A 23848-nucleotide genomic window follows, 5' to 3' on the forward strand; every position below is an offset into this window, starting at 1 on the left:
TCATAACACTTGAATTGCCCATAACTCTCAATATTTTATGACTGCTTTGTTCCCTAAATACTTGTTTAGCAATTGGAGAAAACACAAAGATATATTGCCAAAAGTGCCCATATTGCAGAAGTAGTTGCTTCCTTTGGACTTCAAAATTTTGTTGGCCATGCCTGAACAAGAGTTTTGTAAAATGACCTGTGTTTGGGCATTCTGCCCATGTGTACACCTGGCAGATTGAATCCTCCCATCCTTGGGAACTTGAATGCATGCTGAGTTCCCATTTTCTTTGACTGCAAAGTAGACAAGGACCAGCTGGTTCATGCTTACACAGCTCATACTACTGGCAGGAACACAACTTAAGTGTCTGCTCATTATTTATCAATGAGAAGATATTTCTCTGGAGAAAACATGTCCTTTGCATTCTGACGGAAAATTCGTTCTTCCCAATGGGGGATGTCCTAGGAAGGAAGAATTGATAATTTATTTCCCATGTGTAATTCCCCACATGTAAGTTTTCATTTTAAAGATTTGAGCCCCAAATTTAAGAAATGAGCTGTGGTCCTCAAAGTAGCAGATATTTAAGGTTTTTCTCTAGGATTTTTAATAACTGTGTATGCTATCTCTCATCCAGCAGATTGCTTTAATTTTCTACCGTTACCTATTTGAAGCACTCATTATTGTTAAAGGTACTATTAATTACTTGACTATGACTTCACACTAAATAATTCCTAACATCACCAGTCTCAAGACATATAATCATGGAAGAATTTGCTCAGTGCATTCCTGCACCACGTTCTTTCCTCGTGGACAGGGGACCTCATATAAGCACAAGGACTCAAGAAGGGAGAAAACTGGAAGCTTGACAGTCCAAAAAGTGATAGAGAAGGATTTTCTCATACCTGCCTTTTACTATACCAATGATTTTCCAATATTTTGTAAGATAGCATAGAAAAACGATAAAAATGTCTACCTCTTTGTCTAGAATATAAAATCCCCTGTTTCTGATTTTATTCTCCCTCTCCTTTGCTTTCTTTCTCTCCCATTATCTGTCTTTTTAGTTTTCATGTGCTTCTTAGTCCGGTCAGATCACATATCAGGGTGCTTTTTGGCTCTTTGAATTATTCATTTACTCTTATTAGCATTGTATTCATATTTATATTCATCTAAGAAAGCTTATTCTTCCTTAAGTTTCCCAACCATGAAACTAATCGTGCTTCATGGGACTGTAACTGATACTTAGCGATTGTTCTTGAAATAGATATCATTACAATTATACATAAGATATTTTAAAATAACTGTAAAACAGGAGGTATATTTATGCTCTGTTGAAGATGAATAGACTTATTTATAGGTGGAGAGACATTCCATGAGATAAGCTGAAATTAATCATATTGCTGAAGTTTTCAGAAAGGTTAAAGTCCAAATTAAATATAGAAGGGCAAAACAGTTTCTTCCTCTTGCATATTTTAATGAAGACTAGAGAAGCTACAGAAATATTTGTACTCTTTAATTCATATTTTAGGGATTGCCTCATGTCTCAATTTTTTTCAAATCTCTCATTTAAAAGGGTACTTCAAAGTGAACATGGGTATTTTCAACTCTTCATATCTTAAAAAAAAAAAGCAATTAATGAGACTGGAAATGTAGAAGCAACAGATGGACTAAAAGTGTGATTATTGCCATGAGAAAAACATCCAGGGAACTCCCTTCACCTTATGGAGCTTTAGTCCAGGGCCGACTATATCATGAAGAAAATAGAGCCCTGACCAGCAGTAAGATCATCCCTAGAAAAATGATTGCTGGTTTCCCTTGGAAGGCAATAGATAAAGATTTGCTCTGAAACATAGCTAGCTATTGTGTGGCTACAAGGAACCCTGATAAGAATTGTAGGAAATGTACTTAAGGATGAAAAGGAAAATAGGCTATGTGGTTAGGGTGAAGATCCTGCTCCCATATATGCTGGTTTCATGAACTTGATGTCATGCTTGCAAGAATTTCAAGGCTAGAGAGAGCAGCAATCCGAGTTTTCCAGCAAGAGGCAGCAGATTCAGAGAAATGAGCTCAATTTCTGAATCCGGGATCAGAGATTGCTAATAGCTACAGTTGTACTGAAGTGAGATCTCTTCCATTTTGGCCCCAGATTTTTCTTTTCCTCTCACAGAGCTACATAGTTCAGCCATGACGCCTTGAGTGAGAAAACAATGTCTCCCGACAGTGGTTGAGATAAGGAATAAGCAAGGCAAAGCTGAATCCCAGGCCCAATTGTGTGCATGCTGATACCACTGAGTTATGAACTATTTCCTTTTAATCCAGTTTCAAAAGATGACTTTCTCCATATGCAATTAATTCCACATATAACTACAAGGAACTGCATATTTTAGAACAGTTGTGTCATCAGTATGAATGTTTAAACAATCTCTGTGGTCTCTTTCCCACAAACTGATTTAACATGTATATAAAGAGGCTTTTGGAATGAGCACTTTACATTTGCTTCTCTAACTTCAGCGTCTGTTTTCAGTAAATATTGAAGATGAAACTTTCCTCATTCATGCCTGGAGCACTGGCCAATTGCAACTGAGGAATGCAGTTCTAGGGCTTCTCATGAATATATTCTCTAGTGGCACGCCTAGTTTTTTTTTTCCCCAAGCCATGTCCACAGGACCATGTTAGAATGAATGTGCGAGACAGCATTCATGGCAAATGGTTGAGCTGATCACAGTTTATCCTAATTAATACCAAGATGGAGAGAATCACTCTGACATAGGCTCAAACCCTGGCCCTCTTACTTCTAGATGAGGGGACCATATCTCTCTTTCCCATAGATGCCCTAGTGCCTCTTACCGCTCTGGTGTGATTATTAGTAGCCTCCCTTTTTAAAAACATCCCAGTTTGAGTTAGAATGCATGTCATTTGCTTAATATCAGCAACACTCAGCTGAGGTGATTGCTTTTTATGGGTATAGTGGTATGTGTTGAGATTCTGAATATAGTAATCTATTTTATGTGGTTAAATAATCAGAACTGATTATAAAATAAACTATAGTTCATTAAAAACAATTATATATAGAATAAACATTTCCTGAAACATTAATACATGCCCTCCTTCACCCCTCCCATGTGTTAAGTGGGAAACAATCCCTTTTTTGCTTCCTTTGCTCCCAGATTTTGCAGGATGACCAGCAGAAGTCTCTGAATTCTGTGGCTTTTCCTTTTTTGTTTTATTTGTCAATATCTAAGACCATTGCATAAATATGCTAAGTGTTCTGAATTCTGAGGAAGACAGAAAAGTATTAGAAGACAACATCAGAGCGAGTTCTTGATCCTAATTGGGAAGAGAAGGGAGAAACGATTCCTCTAAGGAATTGAGTCAAAGAGATGATGCCTAAATTCAGAGAAGGCAGAATTAGTTCTACAGTTTGCAGGGACCCAGTTCAGAATAAAACTCTGTGGACTATTGTTTGTTATTGTTTGTTTTTTTTTTTTTTTTTTTTTTTTTTTTTTTTTTTTTTTTTTTTTTTCTTTTTTTTTTTATTAGTGAAAAACCATGAGGTACAGTTATAGGCTTACAAATTTTGTGCTTGGGTTTCAGTTATACAATGATCAAGTCCCCATACCTCCACCAGTGCCCGTCATCCATCCCAATGGGTCCCAGCATCCCCCCCACCCTCATCCCCCCCCCCCCGTCCCATCCTGCCTCTGTGGCAGGGTATTCCCCCTTGTTCTCTCTCTCTTCTTTTGGGTACTGTGTTTTACAAGAGAGGCTTTGAGTGGCAATCATGTTTGGTCTATCGACTACTTTTAGCATGCTTCTCCCACCCTGGGAGGGCCCTCACAACACCCTTCATTTGGTACTCTCTTCTCTATCTGAGCTTCCTTTTCACCTAGAGCCTGTGGCTGGCCTTCCATTCATGGAGCAAAATTCCTGGTACTAATCTCAGCCATTCCTGTGTGTCACTCTCCCTTTTTGTTGCTTTATGTTCCCCAGATGAATGCAATCTTTCTGTGTCTATCCCGCTCTTTCTGACTCATTTCGCTTAACATGATACTTTCCATGTAGTACCACTTGTATGTAAATTTCATAACTTCATCTTTTCTAACAGCTACATAGTACTCCATTGTGTAAATGTACCAAAGTTTCTTTAACCAGTCATCTGTTCTTGGGCACTCAGGTTTTTTCCAGATTCTGGCTATTGTAAAGAGTGCTGCAATGAACAAACAATTGCAGATGTCACTTCGACTATACCTTTTTGCCTCTCTGGGATATATTCCCAGGAGTGCTATAGCTGGGTCAAATGGGAGATCAAATTCTAATTTTTTGAGAGTCGTCCATACTGTTTTCCAAAAGGGTTGGACCAGCCGGCATTCCCACCAGCAGTGAAGGAGGGTCCCTTTCTCGCCACATCCGCGCCAGCACCGGTTGCTTTTGTTCTTGTGGATGTGGGCCAGTCTCTGTGGTGTGAAATGATATCTCATTGTTGTTTTGATCTGCATCTCTCTGATGATTAGTGATGTAGAGCATTTTCTCATGTGCCTTTTTGCCATTCGAATTTCTTCTTTGCGAAAGTTTCTGTTCATTTCCTCACCCCATTTTTTGATGGGGTTGGGTGATTTCTTCTTGTGGAGTTTAACCAGTACCTTGTATATCCTTGATATCAACCCCTTGTCGGATGTGTACTTGGTGAATATCCTTTCCCATTCTGTAGGCTGTCTTTGTATTTTGGTCACTGTTTCTTTGGAGGTGCAGAAGCTTCTTAGTTTAAGATACTCCCATTTGTCTATCTCTGTTTTCACTTGCTCGGCCAGTGGCGTGACATCTTTGAAGATACCATTAGCTTCAATATCATGGAGAGTTTTGCCGACTTTGTCTTCAATAAACATTATGGATTCTGGTCTGATGTTGAGGTCATAAATCCATTTTGATCTTACTTTTGTGCATGGTGTTAGGCAGAGATCTGAGCCCACTTTTTTGCATGTAGCCGTCCAATTTTGCCAGCACAGTTTGTTGAAGAGGCTTTCCCTGCTCCATTTCACTTTTCTTGCCCCCTTATCAAAAATTAGATGATTATATGTTTGGGAGGAAATGTCAGTATATTCAACTCTGTTCCATTGGTCTGCAGCTCTGCTTTTGTTCCAGTACCATGCTGTTTTAATTATTACTGCCTTGTAGTAGAGTTTGAAGTTAGGGAGGTTGATTCCTCCCATTTTCTTTTTCCCAAGAATTGCTTTAGCTATTCGTGGGGGCTTATTGTTCCATATAAATTTCAGGAGTGTTTGCTCCATTTCTTTGAAGAATGTCATGGGTATCCTTATAGGGATTGCATTGAATTTGTATAGTGCTTTGGGAAGTATTGCCATTTTGATGATGTTGATTCTCCCCATCCATGAACAGGGGATATTTTTCCATTTCCTCGTGTCCTCTTTTATTTCCTGAAGTAGCGTTTTGTAGTTTTCCTTGTACAGGTCCTTTACTTCCTTAGTTAAGCTGATTCCTAGATACTTGATTTTCTGGGGCACAATGGTGAATGGGATTGTTTTCTTGATGTCACTTGCTTCTCTTTCACTATTTGCGTATAGGAATGCCATGGATTTTTGGGTATTGATTTTATAGCCTGCCACTTTACTATACAAGCCTATTGTTTCTAGGAGTTTCTTGGTAGAGGTTTTAGGGTTCTCTAAGTATAGTATCATGTCATCTGCGAATAGTGAGAGCTTAATTTCTTCTTTCCCTATCTGGATGCCCTTAATATCTTTTTCTTGCCTAATCGCTATTGCAAGTACTTCCAGTACTATATTGAACAGTAGTGGAGAGAGTGGGCATCCTTGTCTCGTCCCTGACCTTAGGGGGAAGGGTCTCAGTTTTTCCCCATTGAGGATGATGTTTGCTGTAGGTTTGTGGTAGATGGCTTTAACTATATTGAGGAAAGTCCCCTCTATCCCCATTTTGGCAAGGGTTTTCATCATGAATGGGTGCTGGATCTTGTCAAAAGCTTTCTCTGCGTCTATTGATATGATCATATGATTTTTATCTTTTCTTTTGTTGATATGATGGATTATGTTGATTGATTTCCGAATGTTGAACCATCCTTGCATCCCTGGGATGAATCCTACTTGGTCATGATGTATGATCTTTTTGATGAGTTGTTGTATTCTATTGGCTAGTATTTTGTTGAGAATCTTCGCATCCGTGTTCATCAGGGATATTGGCCTGTAGTTTTCTTTTCTTGTGGTGTCTTTGTTTCCTTTTGGTATTAGAGAGATATGGGCTTCATAGAAGCTGTTTGGGAGAGTTTCTGTTTTTTCAATTTCCTGGAAAAGCTTGAGAAGAATTGGCAATAGGTCCTCTTTAAATGTTTGGAAAAATTCGCTAGTAAATCCGTCTGGGCCTGGGCTTTTGTTTTTGGGAAGACTTTTGATTACAGTTTCAATTTCCTTGATGTGAATGGGTCTATTCAGGTACTCTATATCTTCTTGATTCAGCTTTGGGAGATGGTAGAGATCCAGGAATTTATCCATTTCTTCTAGGTTCTCGTGTTTCGTGGCATAGAGACTTTCAAAGTAGTCTCTGATGATCTCTTGAATTTCTTTAGTTTCTGTTGTGATATCCCCATTCTTATTTCTGATTCGATTTATTAGGGTTCTCTCTCTCTGTTTCTTTGTGAGTGTTGCTAGTGGTTTATCTATCTTATTTATTTTCTCGAAGAACCAGCTCTTGGTTTCATTGATCTTTCGGATTGTTTCTTTGTTTTCCATGTCGTTGATTTCTGCTCTAAGTTTTATGATCTCTTTCCTTCTGCCTGATTTAGGCTCTTTCTGTTGATCCTTTTCTAAGGTCTTGAGCTGTGAGGTCAAATTGTTTATGTGCATCGTTTCTATCGACTTAAGATAGGCTTGCAGAGCTATAAATTTTCCCCTTAATACAGCTTTCGCTGCATCCCATAAGTTCTGGTAGTTTGTGTCTTCATTCTCATTTGTTTCCAGGTATCTTTTGATTTCATCCTTGACTTCGTTCCTGACCCACTCATTGTTCAGCATCGAGTTGTTTAATTTCCAGGTGTTTGATTTGGTTCTCCGTGTCTGTGTGTGATTCACTTCTATCCTCAGTGCATCATGGTCTGAAAAGATGGCTGATACTATTTCTATCTTCTTGATTCTGTTGAGGTATGTTTTGTGTCCTAGCACATGGTCTATTTTGGAAAATGTTCCGTGCGCACTGGAGAAGAATGTGTATTCTTTCTTTTTGGGGTGTAAAGCCCTGTATAAGTCCATAAGCCCTTTCTCTTCTATTACTTCTTTCAAAGCCAATAATTCCTTGCTGGGTTTTGTTCGTGTTGATCTATCCAGAGGTGATAAGGCGATGTTGAAGTCTCCAAGTACTATTGTGTTGGTAGTGATGTCCTCCTTAAAATCTGTTAGCAGTTGTTTTAAATATTTAGCTGTTCCCTCATTAGGTGCGTATACATTTAAGAGTGTGATTTCTTCCTGTTGTACGTATCCCTTGATGAAGAGAAAATAGCCTTCACTGTCCCTTCTAATCTTTTTCAAGGTGAAATTAATGTTGTCAGATACTAGTATGGCCACCCCAGCTTTTTTGAGGGAGTTGTTTGCTTGCAGGATTGTATTCCATCCTTTGACTTTGAGTCTGTGTTTGCTCTGGCTGTTGAGGTGAGTTTCTTGTAGGCAGCAGAATGTTGGGTTCTGTCTCTGTATCCATTTTGCCACTCTGTGTCTCTTAACTGGTGAATTTAGACCGTTGACATTGAGAGAGAGAATGGTTATGGGGTTTTGTGTCATGTTTCTGTGCAGGTGTGTTGTGGTTGTAGGGTTTGTCTTTTCTTATAGTAGCCCCTTTAGGCCTTGCTTTAGGTTTGGTTTTGAGTCTATGAAGTTCCTGAGCTGCTGTTTATCTATAAAATAATGTACTGTTCCTTCGATTTTGAGGGAGAGTTTAGCCGGGTAGAGTATTCTTGGGGAAGCATTCATTTCCATGAGTTTTTTGACTATATCTCGCCACTGCCTTCGGGCTTGTAGGGTTTCCTCTGATAGGTCTGCTGTGAATCTAAGGGATGCTCCTTTGTATGTGATTTCCTTCTTTGCTCTTGCTGCTTGCAGTATTGTGTCTCTATCGGCAGTATCAATCATTCTAAGTATGATATGTCTTGGAGTGTTTTTGTTGGGGTCTCTTTTAGCTGGCACCCTTCGGGCTCCTTGAACCTGAATGTCTGCATTGTGCAGCTCTGGGAAGTTTTCAGCAATGATTTGTTTGACGGTGTTTTTTTCATTGGGATTGTTTCCCTGAGGTTCAGGTAGTCCCATGATTCTAATATTGTTCCTCTTGGAGTCATCTGCTAGGACTCTGATTCTCTGTAGAGCCATTTTGAGGTCCCTTGCCAGTGTTTGTTGTTGCGTGTTGGCTTGTTGCAGCTGATCTTCCAGGTCACTGATTCTCTCTTCAGCTGCGGTCATTCTATTTTTAAGAGAAGAAACTGAATTTCTCATTTCATCTATGGAATCTTTTAATCGTGACATTTCTGCCCTCATTTCTTCTCGTAATTTGTCGATTTTTTCTGTGGTGTTACTGGCTGTCTGTCTGACTGTTTCATTGAGTTGATTGAACATCTTGATGACTTCGTACCTGAATTCTATGTCAGAGAGGTCCCTTAGGTGAGCTGTATTGACAGAATGGTCTAGATTGTTTTCGTTGTTCTCCCCTTGTGTTGGAGATTTTCTTTGTTTCTTCATATTGCTGAGTAGATTGGGTTACTAGATTCCTTGGGTAGTAGGTTCCTTAGTGTGGGAAAACAACCTGCGGCCGCGTTAGCGGCCGCCCGCTGGAAATTAAGCCACGCCCACTTTTGAGGCCACGCCCACTTTGAGGAGGCCACGCCTCTACAGAACCCTGGGTTTGGGATGAGATGGGCGCCGCCGTCAGGTCAGGAGTGAAGAGGGCAGGGCAGACGCTCAAAACTGCTTCTCTTCAGGCATCACGGGGGACACCTGGGGTCCTGCAGGGAAAGATGGAGGTCCCAGGGTCGCGAGCCGGCAGCTGTTCTGACCTGGAATTAAGATGAGATGGGCGCCGCCTCAGGTCAGGAGTGAAGAGGGCAGGGCAGACGCTCAAAACTGCTTCTCTTCAGGCATCACGGGGGACACCTGGGGTCCTGCAGGGAAAGATGGAGGTCCCAGGGTCGCGAGCCGGCAGCTGTTCTGACCTGGAATTAAGATGAGATGGGCGCCGCCTCAGGTCAGGAGTGAAGAGGGCAGGGCAGACGCTCAAAACTGCTTCTCTTCAGGCATCACGGGGGACACCTGGGGTCCTGCAGGGAAAGATGGAGGTCCCAGGGTCGCGAGCCGGCAGCTGTTCTGACCTGGAATTAAGATGAGATGGGCGCCGCCTCAGGTCAGGAGTGAAGAGGGCAGGGCAGACGCTCAAAACTGCTTCTCTTCAGGCATCACGGGGGACACCTGGGGTCCTGCAGGGAAAGATGGAGGTCCCAGGGTCGCGAGCCGGCAGCTGTTCTGACCTGGAATTAAGATGAGATGGGCGCCGCCTCAGGTCAGGAGTGAAGAGGGCAGGGCAGACGCTCAAAACTGCTTCTCTTCAGGCATCACGGGGGACACCTGGGGTCCTGCAGGGAAAGATGGAGGTCCCAGGGTCGCGAGCCGGCAGCTGTTCTGACCTGGAATTAAGATGAGATGGGCGCCGCCTCAGGTCAGGAGTGAAGAGGGCAGGGCAGACGCTCAAAACTGCTTCTCTTCAGGCATCACGGGGGACACCTGGGGTCCTGGAATTAAGATGAGATGGGCGCCGCCTCAGGTCAGGAGTGAAGAGGGCAGGGCAGACGCTCAAAACTGCTTCTCTTCAGGCATCACGGGGGACACCTGGGGTCCTGCAGGGAAAGATGGAGGTCCCAGGGTCGCGAGCCGGCAGCTGTTCTGACCTGGAATTAAGATGAGATGGGCGCCGCCTCAGGTCAGGAGTGAAGAGGGCAGGGCAGACGCTCAAAACTGCTTCTCTTCAGGCATCACGGGGGACACCTGGGGTCCTGCAGGGAAAGATGGAGGTCCCAGGGTCGCGAGCCGGCAGCTGTTCTGACCTGGAATTAAGATGAGATGGGCGCCGCCTCAGGTCAGGAGTGAAGAGGGCGTGTTATTGTTTGTTAATACTGCTATATAGCTAACTTGTTGGCAGCTGTGTTAGACTCATGCCTGGTTTTTGAAGTTTTCATTAATTTAGCTGGAGTGATAGCACGCAGGTAGGGCGTTTGCCTTGCACGCAGCCAACCCGAGTTCGATTCCTCCGTGCCTCTCAGAGAGCTTGGCAAGCTATCAAGAGTATCCCACTCGCTCGGCAAAGCCTGGCAAGCTACCCGTGATGTATGCGATATGCCTAAAACAGTAACAACAAGTCTCACAATGGAGATGTTACTGGTGCCCACTCCAACAAATTGATGAACAATGGGAGGACAGTGCTACGGGACTAATGTTTACATTTCAAGATGGCAACACCAGGGCTCTGAGTCAAATACTGGGTTCCTATGAGCTTGGAACCCCATGCAACTGCACAAGTTATGGTTGTGCATTGTCTTCTTGCCCCAAACAGCAGATTATTTATGCATTTAGAGGGAGATGTCCTTTGCAAAGTTCCCTAAGACTAAATGAAATCATCAAACTCCAAGGCATCTTGTGGGTCTCATAGTGCAGATCCTCTTGGTTCCTTGAATGACTGCATAAAGGGTTCTCCACTCAGTGATCCTCGTTCCAAGTAAACCTTAGGAATCTGGTGTCACCCCAGGAAGGAAAGATAGTCCAACAGATATGACATAGAGGTTAGTGCCATTTAGAGAAGGATGAAGGCTGAGAGGAAACCAAATTAATTTAAAGAAATGAAGAAATTGATATGTTTTGCACACGTCAATTTGTGGACTAAAAATGTATTCCACATATGCTTTTATAAATATTTAAGTATATAAAACCAAATGTTTAATATAAGATCCACATTGTAAATATTCCTCAGAGAGTATTTTTCTGCATGGAGTGGAATGGCTGAGCTTCTTAAAATATAAGCCCGTGAAGTGAAGGGGAAGATGCTGGCTTTCTTGGTAAACCTCCCTGAAATACCCACAGGCTTTCTGCTGTAAAGACCTTTGATCTGCATTTAAAATTCAGATTGTTTGTCTCAAGTCTTTTCCTTATCCATTTCATGTGCAAAAAAGGCTCTGGAGTCACTGGTAGACTCTGTGGGATAAAAATTTCCATGGTTTTGGTTAACTGTGTATTTGAACATCTAATTTATGACAGTAAACATTTTTAAAGTTACAATCCTCTATCATAGTGTATGATATTTGAGCATGTTACATAATCTGCTATTGTAGCCTTATCTTTAAAATGTGAATTATAATGTAAAGTGCTATGTAAATGCATTCCACCCCATGGAACATTTTAGGATTCAACAAAATGCCATCCAGACTCTCCTGCACAAATGAGGAGCCCATGTTTATCAGAGAATGGGGGCACAACTTCAAGTTTATGGGTCACCTCAAGTTTTGTGGAGGTTACAAAGAAGAGAATTTTCAGCCACCATGTAGCTACAGTATTTTTAGTTTGTTTTAAAATTAAGAAAATTAACTTTTCTGCTTTGTTTATTTGCTTTTTGGTTTGGGGGCCACACCTAGCGATGCTCAAGGATTTCTTCTAACTCTGCACCCAGGAGTCACTCCTGGAGGTGCTCAGGGAACCATAATGGGTGCCAGCAATCAAATCCCGGTCTGTCACATGCAAAGCAAGCACCTTTCCCACTGTGCTCTCTCTCTCTGACCCCCAAACTTGCCATCAAAAGGAAAAGTTTGCCCAAAAAAGGGGGCTGGAGCAAAAGCACAGCAGGTAGGGCGTTTGCCTTGCACGCGGCCAACCTGGGTTTGATTCCCAGCATCCCTTATGGTCCCTTGAGCACCGCCAGGGGTAATTCCTGAGCGCAGAGCCAGGAGGAAGCCCCGTGCATTGCCGGGTGTGACCCAAAAAGAAAAAAAAAGGAAATGTTTGCACCAATTTTTTCAGATGACTGTGGAGTACAGAACAGATTTCCTACTGTTGCTAGTTACTCCCGGCTTCAGACAGATAGTGACTCATTAAAGACTGTGCTTGTAAAGAACTAGAAGTCATAGGACTTCTCTATAGTGACTAAGGACTCCAAGGTCCCTGACACAATGTGGTCATGGTCATCTACCCCCTCTTTGGGAGAAGACTATCTGTATCTGTTTTGCATATTGACCATCTAAGTAAGACTTTCACTAAAAGACACTAGCTAAAAAACAAAATAAAAGTGGAAAAGAATGAGAGCATTTGAAAACCATGAATGTGGTCCACTGAGAACAGTTGATAAAATTTAGAACTAAAAGAAAATGTTTTAAGCAATGTCACACAACTAGTTGGTTGCAGGGCCAGGACTAAATCGATGTCTGCTAGCAACCAGCTACCATGCAGTCTTTCCAATAGTCTGATTCTTGTAGAATGATGAAGCTATACTCACAAGATGTTGCAGGGTTGAGATTTATACCATACAAATTGGATGTACAGTAGCTTATATCTTTCTGCTACCTGATAGAGTCTTGCTCTGAAACTCATTTCTGTAGATGGCAGAAATAAAGTTCAATTTGGAAAATAACACAATCTTCCAGATTGAGAAAAGGAGGAGAGGACTTGATTCACCCATTTATGCTAAAATTTCCTTTAAAGTCAATTCTCTGTTTTCTAAGACTCTCCTTTCTTCTCAACATGTTGTCAAATGATGGAAAAGTATATGAACTTCCATGGAGCAGAAGGAGAGCTAGTAACGTGCAGATTCCTGTGGTTCTACAGCTGTGGTAGGACTCTTCTTGTTCCTTGGGCATAAGCCTCTGTCCTCCACGTAAATGTCTGCAGCTGGTGTAAGCTGCAGCCTGTGTTCTTAGCATGTGTCATCTACAGAGTTAGCAACCAAAGCCATTGCTCCCTGAGAAAGCTGTCACCAGAGTATCAATGCCATGGGGAGACCATCCTGAGATCAGAACTGACTGTTTTTTGTCAGAGAAGCTTCTCTCTGACAGGCATCTAAACAACTGAAGACAAGCTAACATTTTGACTGCATTCTTCCCTTAATGTTGTTCTTAAAGTATTTTTTAAAATGCATACACAATTCTGTTTTTAAAGGAGGTGTTCTTGGGACCAGAGTTGAGATAGCACAGTGGGTAGGGCACTTGCCTTGCACATAGAAACCTGGTTTTTATTTTTGGCACTTCATATGGTCCCCTGAGCACCACCAGGAGTGATTCTCAAGTGCAGAGCCAGGAGTAAGCCCTTAACACCACAGTGAATGGCCTCCAAGCAAAAACAAAACCTAAAGTAGGCATTTTCGTTAAAGACATCAAGATAAAAAGGCTAGTCCCCTTCCTAAAATTCCGGTTAAAAACAATAAATGGAGCAAAAAGAGAAAAATCTCCCCACTTCTAAGAAAGAAACAAAGAAATGGCTACAATCCTAAACCACAAACCATGAAGAACACCTGCCAAATATTGCGGGCAAGATGGAGATTAAGGAGGCCCTTCGTGTTGGCAAATGCTTCCTTGAGTCTCAAACAGGATTTATATTTTCTCTATAATTCCCTAGATCCCTTGCTTAAAAAGAGGATCATGAAGGCCATGAATGAGACTTGGCAGGGATGGGTATAGGATGCTACTAACTTTCCACTCTGTACTTTTCTAATTTTTTGGAAACTGTTTTCTTGGTTAGGTTTTTGGATTTGTTTTGTTCCTTGTTTGTAACTTTGTCCCTTTGTTGCTAGTTGGGCTCCCAGTTATGCTCAGAAGACAGCCCTGTTCATGCTCCTGGGCTGCGTCCACTCAGGAGCACAGAGAGCAGTGCTGATGAAGGATAAGAATGGTGTAGGGGTCAATCCCTTTGAGCGACATCTGAATTGTAATGAATTTAAATGGGTCCTTTATTCCTTTCAACCAGGACAATAAACATTCTAACAATAATTAAAAGCTAGAATGAAACAAAACAACTGATTTTATTAGCTGAGGAAAATTGACATTTACTTTGGAACTTACATAGGAAAGGGCAGTGTTATTCACACTACATTAATAGGTTACTTTATATAAAAAGATTAATCTGGCCCAGAATTTGGAAACACAGGGAAGATAAAAAATAGAAACCAAATTGTTCTACATTCAACTAGGGGTACAAGTAGCAGGATTTATCTGAGATCATTACTCCTGAGAAATAAGCAGGAAGCGGAAAAAAGGACCAAAGAAGTATGGGGTTGAAGTAGTTTTTAGAACCTCAGTTGGTAGAAATGGCCTATGGTTTTCCAACTGGAAAATTCTAGTGTGTTTAAGGTTTGCTTGTTTGTTTGTTTGTTTGTTTGCATTATCTTGGTACAAATACCTTCTTGGTTTCTCACAGCATTTTTCTATCCCCACAAAGGAATGACTAATTTTGTTTACATTCGAATTTTTTTAATAAGGGGCTCAAGAAATTAAGGGAACCAAAATTACAAGACAGTACTTGTGAGTGGAAAATTATCAGCAGAAGTATGAGCTTTCAATCAGAGTTCATTAAAAAAAAAAAAAACAGCAAAGGCCCTTCTCATCCACCCTCTCCCCAGACACTACCTACTCCAAACTCCTTCACCATACCTGCAAAGTCCCTTAAGCCTCTTTTCATTTATGCCTCAGCTGACTTCTAGATGGATCATGCTATAAGCTTTGGGTTAGATTGAGGAAGGATGAGGACAGTTCCATAATTTTCTGATGGAGTAAGTCGCTGTAAGGAACTGGGAGAAGAGACAGAGCAGGAGAGCCATACAGTTTCTGTTTCAAGGTGAGCATTCTTCATCTCAAACAGCCACCTATGTCTTCTCTTCACTCCCATTGTAATCCTTTCTATGTCAGTATCTTCAATCTTTTCATACCTGTAGGCCATCATCGATCCACTCCTCTAGATGACTTCCAGTCTCCCATTTATTCACACATTCTTAAGAAGTTCCATGGGGAGAAAGAAGGTAATACAAATATTCTTACTGAGTTCCTGGAGCCCCATCCATATTTCAGTCCATGATAAGATATCTGAATAATATTTTGAGTCCAAAAGACATTCCTTGAGATTTTAGAGTCTTTGCTCTAGTTTTCATTTTTGTTTTCTTAATAGTATTGCATTTTAACTAGAAATGGCATCTTTTAATACTGATTTTATAAGTATTTCATAGGGAAATCCCAAAGATCAAAGCCAAGTTATCTCCCAACACAATAGTTATACAATGGTGAAAAGAAAAAGAATAACCAAAAGAATAAAAATCAGAAGAATAAATTAAACACTTATTATTTAAGTGTTAAGAATAAGAAGCACTTATTCTTCAAGCAGTAATTAAATAATAGCAAATAAGTAAGCTCTGCTGAACAGAAATAGTATGGCTATTTGATGGCTAACCTGGACATTTACTTGGTGATCTTAGAGTCTGCCTTTTGATGATCTCTACTAATTTTTGAATGGTGGGTAATAACTTGGGGGACTCACAGATTCCATTTTTACCACATACTGGTGTAAATTTAGAGGACTGAGATTTATTTTAAGAATAAAGTTATTGTCCATTTTTGGAAAAGTTGAAGTGTCTTTGACTATGTGAGGTCCTAAGGTGTTAACTGCACGTCTTTTGGTTTTCATTTTCTTCTTTGTCAATTGTTTGTAGACATGACTGAAGATCCTATGTGGATAGACTTTACACATGGATTACCTTTCTCTACTTCTGATGTTCAAGATCTTTCCAAATCTTCCTTCAAAGTGAGACTAACAAAAACCTCAGACTCTCTTGGGGAAACACCTCCCGGGCTCATAGTTTTTCAGTAGACCTGACCAAAGTATCTTGAAGAGCAGTGTCCATTAATGGAAGAGAGACACAGGGCCCTTCTAGTTTAAGCTACTACATTGAAATAATTATCAGCATCACAAAATTCCACACTGTGGAATTTTCTAGGGGGATTCTCAACATTATATTATGATCATAGTCAGATAGTACCTTGGAGTTTGAGGACATGTTTTAATGGTAAAGTCCATGCCTTGCATGCATGGGACCTGGGTTTAATCCCCACCACCACAACATGAAATGGAAAGGAAAGCACTTCTTTAGGAAAGCAGCATCAGTTAACAGTCCTAGTACTTGATGCCTAACAAGAGAAATCTTTCTTCTATGCAAGTTCTCCCCACATCCATAAGCCCAATTCTGCATGCCAAATTCTGAGAGACTTTAGATTTACCTTACTTCAACAATGTTTCTTTCACAACTTTCCCTTATCCTCTTCCTACCTTTCCTATTCCTCCTCCTTTTCTTTCTCCTGAAGTTTCAAGTTGTAGAATCCATTCAGGCTATTTTTAGCAGAATTTATTATCTGTCATTAGTAGCTCAGCAACTAATCAGAAGATCCAGTAAAGAGGAAGCTCAAGGCTGGGCTCTAGAAATGTGCCCAGAACCACACCTAGAAATGACTAAAGAGGATTCTACCTCCTCACCTACAGAAAGATACAAGGTGGGCTGGAGCAATAGTACAAGGATGCTTACCTTGTATATGACAGAACTACACCTGTGTCCGATCTCTGGCACCCTATATAGCTGCCCATGCACTTCCAGGAGAGATCCCTTGAGCACAGAGCCAGGGGTAAGCCCTCAGCATAGCAAGGCAGGGCCTAAATACAACAACAACAAAACAACAAAAAGATATAGGGTGCTCAGTTCCACTCTGGTTCCTCAAGCTGCCAACTCCCATGCTATCAAACAGAGGTGTTTGATTGGTAGTTGCAAAGGAAGCTGGGAAAGTCCATGGGAAGGAAAGTAAGATGAACTCACAGGTAGGAAACTACAAAAATGTAGAACATGAGTTTAACAGAATGGAAACTGTGTTCGAAACGACCTTTTGTGAAAAACATTTCTCATTAGAGCCCAGGAAAAATTCAGAACTTAATGCAGCCGGAGCGATGGTACAGTAGGTAGGGTTTGCAAGCAGCCAACCTGGGTTCAATCTCCAACACTCTCATATGGTCCTGTAAGCCCTTCCAGGAGTGATCCCTGAACATAGAGCCTGGAGTCAGCCTTGAGGGCTGCCAAGGTGTGGCCCAAAAACAAGGTAAAAATAAAAAAAAATTCAGAACCTAGAGATGTTAAACAATATAGAAAATGATGATGAAACAAATGGCTGAAGCAAGGTTTGATTGAAGATCGATAGAAGACAAACCTCTAGGTTCCCTCATCCACAGCCTGTGCAGCCAGGCAATTATATTCCCACCCTCCCCCTTCCTGGTCCCTCGCCCCTGAGAGAGTTAAAAGTTTGTTCTGATGAAATTCCAGTTCTGGAGTTTCAGATCTAGACAAGGCAAGGCCAAAATGCTGGTTAAGAACAAAGAGATTGAGTTAAATTCTGATTTCTAAGTGAAGAAATCATCCCATTTCAAAACCCCAAAGGTTGAGTTCAGTCTTCTCTCATTGTAGTTCAGCACCAGGCATTCAAGGAAACGCCTGATTCCAGCATCTTTGTTGCTGCCTGGTACAAGGAGAATGAGTGACTTCTAATGCTCACCTGTTTCCATGCTCAAAACACAGACAGAGCAAGGATGTCTCCTTTTCTCCCCAGAATTCATTATTCTTTTTCCTGCTGTTCCATTCTATTCTGGGGGCTTCGCAAAATGTCCTGAGCAGTTTGAAGGAAATGGTCAGTGTATAGACTAAGAAATGAATAAAAACAGTGTCTGATTTATAAGTTGTTGAGTCTTGTGTGTGTGTGTGTGTGTGTGTGTGTGTGTGTGTGTGAACTAGCTATTCCAGAAAGATAGAGAAAAGACAATCAAACACAGCATCTTATTGCTACAGTGATCACACTTTTTTTATTCCTAAAGACAGGGCATCGTTTTATGATGAAGAAAAGATGAATTTCCCGGGCTCCAGGACCCTTGTGTTCAGTTCTGTTCACGAGCCTGGCACCACCTGCCATCTGCTGGTCGCAGGCCGCATCGCTTTGGAAAGTGACTCGGGAGAAGAGCGGGAACAAAGAGAAGCCCCGCCTTTTTCTGTCAACTGTGTGCTTCAGGTTTGAGTCAGGAACAAGTCCAGACCACTACCTTACAGGGAACAACGAAAATGAAGAATATCCTATTTCGGCACCTCACTCAAAAGTGTCATCATTCACTTAAAGTTCACAACCACAGAGACATTCCTACTTATTTGCTCAGGTGTTTTGAAATTTTGACATGGGGAGAAAATCTCACTTCTGCAAACATAAATCAGAGGAACTGAAACTCAGAGAGCCCTTGGTTTTTACACCTCAAGACCGTGTCCTCTTCTTAAGGAATTGTGTCTCAGATTAGCTGAGGAGTTGCAAAATTGCATCCTACCTGACTGTTTTCCTTGGTTAGTCTCCGGTCATATCCTTGGACTTGATATTTATTTATTTATTTATTTATTTATTTATTTGAACAACTTTTGGGTGGAAGATCAGTGGAAATAATATCTTTTCCATAGAAAATATAAGACGTTGTAATTAAATGGTGTCAATTCTACTTTTCCCATGTTCCTTGCATTAAATTTCCTTTCTGACACTGTTACATTATTTGAGCAAAAAGGTCCGGTCATACTTTGGTGTGAGGTCTTGTACAGTGTCAACTGATTTACTGTCAAGGTTTACTCCCAATCTTTTATAAAGACAAGTTTTCTTCACAAGGCTCACAATCTTTTGCATTTTTTAAGAAGTCTCTCAGACTGCATTGTCTCCTTCTCACAGGGAAGAGAAGAACAATTCTCAGTAGTAAAAGGCAGTTGCAAAAGCAACACTAGAACCGGCTTCAGGCTTGTGATGGAATCTCTGGCTCCTCCTCATAGCTCGGGTGCTCTACACAATTAGAGAAACTTCTTTAGTAGCGAACTATAGAAATAAACCCTGAATGTATACTCTTCAACATTCATATTTTATCCAATAATCCAGCAATATGACTGAGACAAAAATAACAGACATCCTTATATACTGAAAAATTTACTAACTGCCATTTTGCAAATTGTAGGATTAATTGTATTTCAAATGTTTCCTCAAATAGAAAATGATAAAAAATGTTTTATAAAGCCCACACCCAAGCTATATGCCAAGGCATAGAATTCAAGAAAACAATCCCATTAGCCCCAAAGCGGAGAAATATGCTAGTCTTGCTCAGTCCACATGATTTGTCATAAGCACTGGCAAGTGCTTGAAAAATATCCAGAGGATCCCTTCATGCTGTCTGAAATACAACAAACTACTAACAAATCAATCCATTGGCTTGGCATTTGTCCTAACCATTCCCTGTAAGCACAGATGAGTCTAGAAAAAGCCTCAAGGAGGCTTGGAAGTAAGAGGTTGGGAGAGATGGGCTGGAAGAGAGGCACACTGGATTTTTCAATTTTTAAAAGGCCATTGATGAATTTTAATTGGCTGGCATTTGAGGACTCCATTCTCAAGGCATCCCACTCTTGAGCTACACAAGCCCAGATAACAGAGGGAGACTGATCGGCGGGAGTCTCTAAGATACTGAGACTGAATTTGAATATCCTAGAGTCTGTTCTAGACTGGACATTACCACCCGTGACACACCTGCGACATTACCACCCTGTGACTCTCTGACCAGAAGATTGACCTTTCCAAGCTTTTGTTTTCTCATCTTCCAGCTCCTCCTCTTACTCTCCTCTGAAGCTCTCTTCCTGATTCTCTAGCTGCCTTCCCTTGGGTCCATCTCCCTCTTAAGCTAGGATGGTGGTCTGAGGCCTTGCTTCACTATCAAGTCCCAGAGAACAGTTTCAGATAAATATATCTCACCCTTCTTTCTTGTCTGCTGGTAATTTTCCCCTCATTTCTCACTGTTTTCTCCTTATTATATTTTTGCACCTCTCTCTCTATCAGCATCCTCTTTTTATTAGTACCTAAGTACCTTTAGCCTAGTACCTTTTGCTTCCATCCTGTTTCATGTTACTGTCCTAAGACGCTGTACAGAGGCTATGTGTTTTTTCTCTTTTATAAATATTATGAATACGGGTAGTTTGAGCTTTCTACCAAAATATTGAAAAATACAAAAAAGTATATCGTAAAGAAATGATTATGATAACAATGGTTAGCTGAGTGCTTATGCTTTACCAGACATAAGAACTTTACACACATTCACTTTGTATTTCAGGAACCAAAAGGTGAACACTATTATTATTTCCCTTTTGCAAAGACACCAAAATATTAATGACAAAACAGAAAGTTAAGCATTCCTCATATCATGATGAGAATAATGAACTTCTTAACTCCTTAATTCTGAATGAATGGAAGGACTTGTCCCATGCATGCTTTTATTCATGCCAAATCCATCTTGCCTTAACTCTCTGCTATTCTGGGGCCAAATGTGGTGTTTTTGAGAATCATTTCCAATATGAAGTGTGGCCTTTGTCACAGAAATTCAGAGCAAACTTTAAGCCAGGGGAAGGAAAAGAAAACTGCAATCTACTACATACATCCCAACTTTAGGAGACAAAAATCCAAACAAGAACTCAGTCTTGCCTAGACTAGCTTTGGAAGTTAGGGGATTAAAAATAGCAAACCCCCACCACAAATAAAATAAATAAAAATAAGAGCCCAAAGTGGCCACATGTCTGTCCTGAGAGCAGTCATTCCATGAAGTCCTACATCCTAGAGGAGGTGTCGTCTTACTGACAGGCATGCCTTCATGCTGGCTGTAACGATAAAGCACAGCGCTGTGTGCATGTTTAATGACATGGGAAAGAGCTCGTGATGTATTAGAGGCAAACAGAACACCACAGAGCAGAATGTGTGTGGATGGTCTGATAGTGAACATAGTTGGTCTTTTTTTAAAAATGCTACACATTGAAAAAGTGTGGGAAATATTTTAAAATGAAGAGCTTCATGTGTCTTTGTTTTAAAATGGCTTAAAGAAAGATCATATAAAGTTTTCCTTTCGTTTTTATTCTCACATGGAAATGGATTGTTACCTATATGCTCAGAAAAACTCAACAATGTTATCTTTCTCTTTCTCACTCTACATCTCTCTCTCTCTCTATATATATATATATATGTATGTATTATAATGACTAGAGAGGTAGTAGAGCACGTAAGGCATTTTCCTTGTGTGCAAACAACCTGGGTTCAAGTCCCAGCACCTCACCAACTCTGCCAGGAGTGATCCCTGAGCATAGAGCCAGGAGTAAGCTCTGAGTACCACTAGGTGTTAGCCCCAAATCAAGTTTACATATAAAAAGACAAATTTTTAAAAGTCACATAATTTGGTCAGCTTTTGAGAGTTAACAGATAATGTTAGGTAAAATTCAGACTGTTTTAAATTTTTCCCTTTTTTTGGTGGGGGTGGGGGAGGAGGATGGGTTCCCAAGCGACAGTCAGGGCATTGGAGGCACTCCTGGTGATTTGTAATCAGCCAGGCTAGAAAATTCAACACAAGAACCTGAGAATCTGGTGCTAGTCTGGCCCTACGGTGCCAAGAATTACCTGGGCCACCCCGGAGGAACTCAGGGGAACTCCAGGGCTATACCCAGAAATTCTCAGGACCATGTAGTGCCAGGGATTGAAATGAGGTTGGCCAACATGCGAGCCTAACCCATGTATTATTGCTCCAGTTCCCTGACCGTGTTTTTAAAAGGAAAGAAAGTGATTATTTCTTGGCTAAGTCTTTTTCCCTACTATATCATATGCATTCTACCTATGATTCTGTGAGGTCCACATTCTCTTGCTGCGGAAACATTAACATAGCCAATGCAACCTGACAGATCAGAACAAAATCCTATCTGGCTGATTCCCAAATCTGAATTCTATTCTCAAGTGTATTCATTATTTTATTTTCTGAGTATAATAACCTATTTTGTGTGGCTCTTCGAAATAATTATGAAGATGAAGGATGGAAGAGGTAGGTAGCAGATATATCTCAGAACCCGCTGACAGCTCCCGGGTGAATCCAGTTTGCACTTACTCTGTCCTCTCTCTCACAAAGGTTTAGTGAGACCAGGAGACTCATGGGGTCAGCAGTATGATTTTCAGAACAGTAAGAAGTTGCATCACACCAGCAAATAACTCTCCATTTTTTTTATTTATTTTTTATTTTTTATTTATTTATTTATTTATTTTATTAGTGAAGCACCATGAGGTACAGTTGTAGATTTACAAATCTTTGTGCCTGAGTTTCGGTCATACAATGATCAAATACCCATCCCTCCACCAGTGCCCATTTCCCCCCCACCCCCCCTCCCACCCTGCCTCTGTGGCAGGGCATTCCCCTTTGTTCTCTCTCTCCTTTTGGGTGTTGTGGTCTGCAAAAGAGGCATTGAGTGGCAATCATGTTCAGTCCATAGTCTACTTTCAACATGCATTTCCCCTCCTGGGAGGATCCTCCAAACACCTTTCATTTGGTGTTCCCTTCTCTATCTGAACTGCCCTTTCCCCTAGAATAACTCTCCATTTTTTGACAAATAACTCTCCATCTTAAGACATCTTTTGGCTTAAGGTTCCTTGAGCCTTCGGCATTAAAAATGCCTGAAACTATATCAACTGAGAGAATAAATTAAGTTTATCAATTTCTTTTCTAAACGCACAAAGAAGGTGACTGTGAACCTCCAGAAAAAGATAGATAAAGCAAGAAGTACATTTCAAAGCCACTTGAATCTACATGCCCTCCTTCATGGTGCTGCCAATGGCTGGCCTTAATTAGACTATTTAGGTTTCTCTGTTTATATCCTGTCAAGGGAAAGCAGAATATCACATTCTATCAAGTCACTTGAAAAGAACCACTGATTCACAACTCCAAGGCACTAACAGAGTGTTTGATTTAGAGGAGTATATCTATGTAACTGGAATAAACACAGCACACTACAGAAAGCCTGCAGATAGCTTCTCTCTGAGTAAATGGCAAAGAAGAACTACCATTTGTTTATATTCCTTCCCTTCCTAAAGGGTTATCAGGGCCTTTTTTCATCACCTTGGAGGGAAAACAAATGATCAAAAGATGGATGACCCATGTCCTTTCCATATCTCCTGCTTGGTATGTCAAAAGGCCTTCCAGCAAGGCAGGGCAAGCTAATTATTTTCTTCTAATCAATCAGCTATTTTAATGATGTGTGACACTTTTGATCTATCAGTCCATTAAGATAATAATGCCTGTTCTGTTGGGCTGGAACTGGTTTACAGATAGCTTACTCGCCTGCCTGGACCCTCCAAAATTCCAAACTTAAGTTCATCTAGGTGTAGACTCAAGGGACTCAGGAGAAAGACTCAGAATGTCCACGTGGAATTGACCTGAGAAATTACTTAAATATAAGTCTACCTCTAAAGACCTACCACAGACCCTGACATTTCCATTTGTTCATCTGAAAATTTTCTCAGCCTTCAGAAGTCACTGCTTAAAACTGTAGTTATGAAATACTACTCTGCTATAAGAACAGGTAAAAGGGATATACATGATGACCTTTCTGTACCTGTATTACAAACTATAATGCCCAAACAAAAAGAGAGAGAGGAGAGAGGGGAGACAGACATAGAGGAAGAGAGAGAGAGAGAGAGAGAGAGAGAGAGAGAGAGAAAGTGCCTGGCAAGAGGCAGGGTGGGGGTGGGTGGTGATTACAGGAGGAAAACTAGGGATATTGGTAGTGGGGAATGTAACTAGTGAAGGATGAGTATTGAAACATGTATGACTGAAACTCAATCATGAACTCCGTGGTGTATCCGATGGTGACTTGAAAGTAAAAAGAGAAAAATGATCGACGAAATCATGCAAATTACCACCACAGTGGTAAGTTGAAGTGGTAAGTTAAGTGA

The 23848-nt window shown here is 40.9% G+C and overlaps 1 pseudogene; it reads right to left on the minus strand.

The window, feature by feature from the left end:
• Window positions 1-18756: 18756 nt before the first annotated feature.
• On the minus strand, window positions 18757-18959 carry LOC130039009 (uncharacterized; annotated as a pseudogene).
• Between the last annotated feature and the right edge of the window lie 4889 nt (window positions 18960-23848).

This window comes from Sorex fumeus, unplaced genomic scaffold (genome assembly GCF_029834395.1).
Source record: "Sorex fumeus unplaced genomic scaffold, SorFum_2.1 ptg000081l, whole genome shotgun sequence".
In the NCBI taxonomy this organism is placed as follows: Eukaryota; Metazoa; Chordata; class Mammalia; order Eulipotyphla; family Soricidae; genus Sorex; species Sorex fumeus.